A 9,229-nucleotide genomic window follows, 5' to 3' on the forward strand; every position below is an offset into this window, starting at 1 on the left:
AAACCACGAGTGTTGCGTGGGGATGTGAAGAATGGAGTCCTTGTACACTGCTGGCAGGAATGTAGGACAGAGCAGTCCCTGTGGAAAGTGGTGTGATGGCTCTTCAGTTAATGAAACAGGGTGACATGTGATCCAGCAAGTCCACTTCTGGGTCAATACCCCAAAGAGGTGAAAACAGGAACTCGGACAGATATTCATCCCCTCCTGTTCACAGTGGTGTTATTCACAGTAGTCAAAAGACAGCAGCGACCTAAGGACCAGTAAATGGATAAACTAAGTATGGTATGTACATATGACAGAATATCCTTCAGCCTTTGAAAGAGAGGACCTTCAGACACATGTTACAACACGGATGAGCCTTGAAGAAAGTGCTGAGTGAAGGAAGCCAGTGGCAAAGGACAAATATCGCACGATCCCTCTTGGACGAGGTTCCTAGAGTAGTCAAATTCAGCAACGAAAGTAGAATGGTGGTTGCCAAGGTCTGGGGGGTGCAGAGGGGGGATGGGGAGTTAGTATTTAATGACCATAGAGTTTCAGTTGGGAAGATGAAAAGGTCCCAGTGATGGTTGGACAATGATGGAAGTCCTTAACACCAGAGCCCCCGTGCACTTAAAAAATGGTCAAAACAGTAGATTTCCTGTTATGTACATTCTACCACACACACACACACACACACACACACACACACACAAACTAGCTTTGTGAAGGAGTGCAGGGCGGCGTTCCATCCCAGGAGGAAGTATACTCTTCTAGTAATAAAGCCTACTGAGTTTGAGTCTTCAGAAGGTTCCAGGCACCAAGTCAATGATTCTATTTTCTTCTCTCCGTCACCCTGAGGTCAGTACTACTTCTGCCTTCATAGTCCAGAGCAGAAAACAGGGGCGGGACGAGGTTCTGGTGACTTTCCCACATTCTCTGGCTGAGGAGGAGCCGTCAGGTAGTCGCGGTGGTTGGCTTCAGAGCCCAACAAACTTCAGCCCTCATGCTGTACCCTCTTTCTCAGAAAAGGCAAATCCAGTGACCAGGCAGGCGGCCACTGCTGGGAAGGGGCTGAATGCAGGTTCTGCCCAAGCGAGCACCCGCAGAGCCTTGCATTCCCCGGATGTGGATCAGTGCCAGGCCTTCTGACCGATTCTGCGTTCCCAGGCCCTTCGAAGGGAGGTTTTCGGCAGCGATGACAGAGGTTCCCTGTACTTTGCAGAGCACGCTACCCCACTGCAGCTGCTGTCCCTTCTCCCCTCCCCGCCACGGCCCACACCCCTTCTCTCAGAATCCGCTGCCTTTTTGACATGAAAAATGTACTATAACGAGTCTACTGGCTAATTAATTAAAAGGGAAGAAAATCCCAATCTTCAAATATGAAATGATTAATTACATAAGCATTCACGCCTCTGCACACCCAGAACAACACGTCTTTAATGTAAAACTTTTTCAGCACATTATTTCCTGCCAATGTGGATGTTTTCTGCCCCTGCGAGGCCGACTTCTCATATATGCTGGTCCATTTCACAGCCAATGGCCCCAAATGGTGTTTATCCTGCTCATTAGGAGCCTGTGTCAATTAAGCAGGCCTGGCTGAGCTGCCTGTCCTGGCCTGCCCCTTGTGGGCTGGCCTGTCTGTGTTCTCTGCAGCCCCAGCCTGCTGCAACACCCCCACGTCTTTCCCCACCACTTAGGGACCCCGGTGCTGTCCGCAAGACCAGGACAGAGCTCTGACATCAGAGAGCATCTCGTGGGTTGCTTGCCCTTCATGGCTTTTTTAAAAGCGTGTTGTAGGGTGCCTGGGTGGCTCAGTTGGTTAAGCAACTGCCTTCGGCTCAGGTCACGGTCCCGGGATCGAGTCCCGCATCAGGCTCCCAACTCCATGGGGAGTCTGTTTCTCTCTCTGACGTTCTCGCCTCTCATGCTCTCTCTCACTGTCTCTCTCTCAAATAAATAAATAAATTCTTTAAAAAAAAAAAAAAAAGCGTGTTGTAGGGGCACCTGCGTGGCTCAGTTCATTCAGCTCCTGCCTTGGCTCAGGTCCTGATCCCAGGGTTCTGGGATGGAGTCCCCACATGGGGTTCCCTGCTTCTTCCTCTCTCTCTGCCTCTCCCCTGCTTGTGCTCTGTTTCTCTCATGCTCTCAAATAAATAAAATCTTAAAAAATTTTAAAAAAAGCATGTTGTCTGGCACATGGACTCACAACTTCCAAGATGCTGTACCCTGCACTGTTTAGTTTTTTTAAAATAATATATAATGTATTTAATTGTTTCAGGGGTATAGGTCTGTGATTCATCAGTCTTACACAAGTCACAGCACTCACCATAGCACATGCCCTCCCTACTGTCCATCTCTCAGCCACCCCATCTCTCCCAAACCCCTCCACACCAGCAACCAACCCTCAGTATATTTCCTGAGATTAAGAGTCTCTTATAGTTTGTCTCCCTCTCTGGTTTCATCTTGTTTCATTTTTCCCTCCCTTCCCCTATGATCCTCTGTTTTTTTTTTTTTTCTCAAATTCCTCATCAGTGAGATCATATGATACTTGTCTTTCTCTGATTGACTTATTTCTCTTAGCATAATACCCTCTAGTTCCATCACATCATTGCAAATGGCAAGATTTCATTTTTGATGGCTGCATAATGTGTGTGTGTGTGTGTGTGTACACACACATACCACATACCACATGTTTTTAAAAAAATGTTTCAAATTTCTTTTCAGTGTTCCAGAATTCATTATTCATACACCACACCTAGTACTCCGTGCAATACGTGCTCTTCATAATACCCACCATCAGGCTCACCAAGCCCCCCACCCTCCTCCCCTCCAAAACCCTCAGTTTGTTTCTCAGAGTCCACAGTCTTTCATGGTTCGTCTCCCCCTCTAATTTCCCCCAACTCATTTCTCCTCTCCATCTCCCCATGTCCTCTGTGTTATTCCTTATGCTCCACAAGTAAGTGAAACCACATGATAATTGACTCCCGCTGCTTGACTTATTTCACTCAGCATAATCTCTTCCAGTCCCGTCCCTGTTGATATGAAAGTTGGGTATTCATTCTTTCTGATGGAGGCATAATACTCCATTGTATATATGGACCATATCTTCTTTATCCGTTCGTCCGTTGAAGGACATCTTGGTTCTTTCCACAGTTTGGCGACTTTGGCCATTGCTGCTATGAACACTAGGGTACAGATGGCCCTTCTTTTCACTACATCTGTATCTTTGGGGTAAATACCCAGTAGTGTAATTGCAGGGTCATAGGGAAGCTCTATTTTTAATTTCTTAAGGAATCTCCACACTGTCTTCCAAAGTGGCTGCACCAATCTGCATTCCCACCAACAGTGGAAGAGGGTTCCCCTTTCTCCACATATCCTCCAACACTTGTTTTTTACTGTCTTGTTGATTTTGGCCATTCTAACTGGTGTAAGGTGGTATCTCAATGTGGTTTTGATTTGAATCTCCCTGACAGCTGGTGATGATGAACTTTTTTTCATGTGTCTGTTAGCCATTTGTATGTCTGCTTTGGAGAAGTGTCTGCTTATGTCTTCTGCCCATTTTTAGACATGATTATTTCTTTTGTGTGTGTTGAGTTTGAGGAGTTCTTTATAGATCTTGGATATCAGCCCTTTGTCTATATTGTCATTTGCAAACATCTTCTCCCATTCTGTGGGTTGCCTCTTTGTTTTGTTGACTGTTTCCTTTCCTGTGCAGAAGAAGTCCCAAAAGTTCATTTTTGCTTTTGTTTCCTTTGCCTTTGGAGACATGTCTTGAAAGAAGTTGCTGTGGCTGATACCGAAGAGATTACTGCCTATGTTCTCCTCTAGGATTCTGATGGATTCCTGCCTCACATTAAAGTCTTTTACCCATTTCAAGTTTATCTTTGTGTATGGTGTAATGGACATCTAGGCTCCTTCCTTATTTGGCTATTGTGGACGTTGTTGTTAATATTTCTGTTTTTCATCAGAAGAACCTCATCCCTCTCTTCCTTCCCTGTTTCCCAGCCTGGGCCCTGCTTAAGAAGCCTTTGTTCGCCTTCTTGTGCCCACTCTGCCTGACTTTTGCCCCTTGCAGGAAGTGGTGTCAGGAGTTCCAGGCCTACAGGGGTTGCTGGGGTCTTGTGTCTGGTTGGGCAGCAGGAAGGCCTTTGTACTGCCTCTTCCCTGATTCCTGTTGACCATGTGCAGAGGCCACTTGTCCTCAGGACACTCATCGGGGCCCAAGGCCACCCAGATCCGCTGACGTGACCTGGGTGCTGAACAATCAGTAGCACATGACACATTTCTCAGAAGAATTAGCTGCCACTTCATAAGCAGGAATGTCACTGTGCATTGAATGATCGCATGGAGTGGTTGTCTCAATCGGGGTGGGAAACCTCACCTGTCATTAGCAAGAGAACTTGTTTATGCTTCTGGCTGTAAAAATCATAACCTGACAGGAGAAGCCTACAGAGGCAAAGCTCTACATGCCTCAGAGATGGAGAGATTAATGGAGGGCACATGCTGAGAATGACACTTCCATTTTCCAGAAGCATAAAATGGTATTTTTTCCCCATAGATATTGTGAAAAAGAGAAGCTATTATGGTTCAACATTTAGACAAGCATTAAAGGACTTTTGATACAAATTGAAATTATTATTATTATTTATTTTTACTCCAAGGGCCTGAATTCATTAGCAAATGAGTTGAATTTTCTACTTCCAGGATTTGGGCACACAGGAAGTTTGATCTTGTGTCTCCTTTCTCTTTCCCACTTTGATCCCCGAAATCTGTGCTGTCCAGTAACTTAGCCATCAGCTGGAGGGGGCTATCCAAAGAAAAATTAAAATACTGTAAAATTACTATTTAAATCCTTCAATTGTGCCAGCCACATTTCAAGTGCTCAACAGCCACGTGTGGTTGGCATAGACATAGAACATTATCACCCTATTTTTTTTAAGGTTTTTTTTTTTTAAGTTTAAAAATGTCTTATTTTTTTTTTAAGTTTATTTATTTCTTTGAGTAATTTCTAGACCCAGCATGGGGCTTGAACTCACAACCTTGAGATCAAGAGTCCTGTGCTTGGGGCGCCTGGGTGGCTCAGTGGATTGAGCCACTGCCTTCAGCTCAGGTCATGATCTCAGGGTCCTGAGATCGAGTCCCGCATTGGGCTCTCTGCTCAGCAGGGAGCCTACTTCCCTCTCTCTCTCTCTCTCTCTCTGCCTGCCTCTCTGACTACTTGTGATCTCTCTCTGTCAAATAAATAAATAAAATCTTTAAAAAAAAAAAAAAAGAGTCCTGTGCTTTACTGACTCAGACATCCAAGCACCCACAGAATATTCTATGGTGTGGCTAGTCTATATTATCAAAGTTAACTGTGTTTTGAGGTAGTATTTGTTCATTTTTCAAGATTTTATTTCTTTATTTGAGAGTGAGAGTACGGGGAGGGGTGGAGGGAGAGGGCGAAAGAATCTGAAGAAGACTCCCCGCTGAGCACAGAGCCTGATGCGGGGCTCCATCTCCTGACCTTGACATCATGACCTGGGCCAAAACCAAGTTGGCCACTCAACTGGCTAAGCTACCGAGGCGCCCCTGGGGTAGTATTTATTGAACAGCATTTTTGGATCCTATATGTAAATCAGATAACAAGTCACTGAAACACTTAATAGTTTCTCTCCCTAAATCTCTTCTCGCCATGCACAAAGAACCCTCTGCCTCTGGGACGCCTGGGTGGCTCAGTTGGTTAAGCAGCTGCCTTCAGCTCAGGTCATGATCCCAGCGTCCTGGGATCGAGTCCCACATCGGGATCCTTGCTCCACAGGGAGCCTGCTTCTCCCTCTGACTCTGCCTTCCACTCTGCCTGTGCTCGCTCTCACTCGCTCTCTCTCTGACAAATAAATAAATAAAATCTTTAAAAAAAAAAAAGACAAACCCTCTGCCTCTATGCCTCAGCTACATGGCCACATAAAGTTGCTTCTTTTTTTTTTTTTTAAAGATTTTATTTATTTATTTGACAGAGATCACAAGTAGGCAGAGAGGCAGGCAGACAGAGAGAGAGAGAAGGAAGCAGGCTCCCTGAGGAGCAGAGAGCCCGACTTGGGGCTTGATCCCGGGACCCAGGGATCATGACCTGAGCTGAAGGCAGAGGACTTAACCCACTGAGCCACGCAGGCACCCCCATGAAGTTGCTTCTTATGTGGTTCTTAGAAATGAAAACTTCTCCAGGATTTTCTAAGTCATAGGTCTGCAGGCCCAGGAGAGGGTAAAAATGTTTGATGAGCAGCAAACTCAGCCAATGACCTCACTGTGTCAGGCCCACTGCTGCTTCCCCCGCCTTCCAACTGCCTTAGAAGCCACCTCAGATCCTAACTGGCCTAACTCCACCCATTTCCCCCAGGGAGCATCCTCTTATCAGAGGGACAGTGTCAGTGTGGCAAAAATGTCACCTGAAGTCATAAGGACAAAAGTCCCTTGTGCCCACAAGGTGCTGGTCAATGGCTGTGGGCATCCTGTGGCCGGCAGCTCAGGTTACACATGGCTTTCTCAAGGGAATCTAATGGAAGGTGATTTCTTCGCTACAATATTTGCAATCAGTGTAAAAGTAGGTTTGGTCTTTTTTGCTTTGTTTTTAATTCTGAAGCACAAAATCCTTACCGAGAGCAGTTATTCTTGCTTCATTTAACTTAGAATCCTACCGTGCTGCTCGCCCCGAAGCTTGCAGGATAAATGGCACTTTTACAACCCACCGGAAACTAAGTGCCATTTGATGGGCAGCATTACAGCTCTCTTGGAAAAGTCTGTGGTCACCGCTCTCTGTTCTTGAATTTGATCAGCCCCCAGCCCTCCCAGAATTTGCAGGAAGTCAAGCCTCTGGCTGGTTAGCATTCCTGTGGTTAAACCTCATTCTGGACATTGACTGTTGTTGGCTGGACAGGCGTTTTGATCCAAAGGCAGGGACCTCATGAGGCCGTGTCCGGGAGGGAATGATTCAGAGGCCCATGGCACCCAAGCGGCCTTGTAGACCTTCTCCAGGACTGGCCTTGGGTTTGCTGCTCCCCTTTAGCCATTTCTGGGCTGGGGAGTCTTCTCTGGACCTGTTCGTGTTGTGTGTAAAGCCTGAAAGGCCCTCCTGTGGTTGGAAGGCCCTCTGCAGATGCTCTCAGCAGCCTACTGAAAAGCAGTAATACTCCATTGTTGCTGAAAGAATCCTTGCAATTAGAAGAGGCAGAGGAGAAATTATTACATTATTACAGAGCTAAGTTATTAGATCTGTTCCGTGGAACGTTCTTTAAAAACCAAGCTCATTTTCCGAGAGAAAATTTAATGCAATCGCTCTCTCTTTTAAAGCACCTGACGCCACCAGGCTGCCTCTAGCAGCAAGCTGGCGACCGAAAACAAGGGGTTGTTGCTGTGATGAGAACATGGCTGGGGGTGGGTGCCAGGCAGGACAATGCCACGAAGCCAAAAACAACGAGAGGGGGAAAAAAATGAAGTGAGATTCCCCCCAGATGGTAAACACAGCGTCAGGGTTCAACACACACACAGGCCCCACCCGCAGTGTGTGTGTGTGGGGGGGGGTGTTGGGGTGGCAGCCACCAGGTCAGTCTAGAGATGAACAGAAATTGCTGGGGGTCTGAGAAGACTGGGCACTAACCGGGGTTGTTATTGCCATGGTACGTCTGGGAGCCCCCCGTTTGTTGGATGTCTGCTCTGGCCAAGGCTGGGGGATGGGTGGGTCAGAGCAAAGGGTTCATAGGGTTCATAGGATCTGGCAAAAGCCATCCTGTCTGCCCAGTTGTTGCAATTATTAGCAACAGTAACAGCAACTACAGTTTCCTGAGCGTGTATTATGTTCTAGGCACTTAGTCTACACAAAGCAGATATTATGCCCATTTTATAGATAAAGAAACCGAGGGACAGTGACGTTAAGTGAAACATCCTGCAGCAGGCGCCTAAACCACTAACTAAAACCGCTGAGTTCAAAAAGGTCCTCATTGCACATGGTGGAACAAGGAAGGTGATTTTTATGATTTGGGAGCGGTGGTTTATGAGCTTTTTGAATGATGTACCATGTTCGACGGTTACCTGTGTTATTCGTATTACTAAATCATTTATTTTGACTGAGTAAAAGGAATTGGTTTAGAGAGACACTTAATGTAATCTATTCTTCAGATTCGTGGAGATTTTTGTAACGCTCTCAATGTTTCTTTTTAGTGGGTGTGGGAGAGCTGGGGACAGGAAGGAAGGTGGGGTGTTAAAAGGCAAACATAGAAAAGATTCTTCATAAAAAAAGAAAACACGTCTAGAAATGATTGCCCCATAAACAAACCATGAGTGCACACAGCAATTTCATGTTCTCGCTCCACCCACTCGGTTGTTCTTAATGATTCAAGAACAGAACTGCCTGGGCAGATTTACAGGCTCTGCGTTCCTGACATCTGTGCTGAAACAAGGCTGTGTGTGTGTGTGTGTGTGTGTGTGTGTGTGTGCGTGTGTGTGCGTGTGTGTGTGTGTTCACAGAGTGCATGCTTCTGTTGGGAGGGGGCAGAAAGTACGGATACCTTGATTTGAGTTTTACCTTTACCATGATTTAAATGAATATAGTTGCAGTTATTTTCCCATAGGCAGCCATGGGCTGTTAGGGTAAGTGCCAGGGAAGAGGGCAGGGTAGCCTTGGAGTCTGGGGGTTGAATGAGATGTGATCATCATGCAATCACGTGCTAAAAAAAAAAAAAAAATGTCTCCTCCATCTCTCTTCACTGTTAGAAAGCCAGGCCTCAACAGAAGTCTCTTGCTAGAAATCTTTGGGTTGTTGGGATCCATGCTTTAGCAAAGTCTCCTCCTGGGTCTGAGTCAGTGGAGGGCAGGGTAGTGGCTGGGGTTTCAGGCCCAGGGCAAAGGGTGCTTGATTTGGGCTTCCCGAGTTCCTCAGTTATGGGTTTGGGGAATGTCATACTCTTGCCAGTCCCCTTTCTTTCAAGGGGGAGATTTGTCTTCCATTAGACACTTTTCCTAGATTTATAATTTCCTCCAACCCTTTTCTTCCATGGCCTAGCTTTCCATGGTGATCGTTGGAAGCATGACCATTTCTTAGAAGAAGACCTCCAGGCTGGCCTCCCTGTCTCTACACCCCAGATCGGCCATCTAGAACCACCAAGCAGGCTGTGCCCAGGTACTAGTGAACACAGACTGGTACCTTTGCTAACTGATCACACAGTCCTGTGGTTTAAACCCTTCATTTCACCTCTGAGACTCAAGAGTAGACAAGTCA

The sequence above is a fragment of the Mustela lutreola genome, chromosome 9 (genome assembly GCF_030435805.1).
Source record: "Mustela lutreola isolate mMusLut2 chromosome 9, mMusLut2.pri, whole genome shotgun sequence".
Lineage (NCBI taxonomy): Eukaryota > Metazoa > Chordata > Mammalia > Carnivora > Mustelidae > Mustela > Mustela lutreola.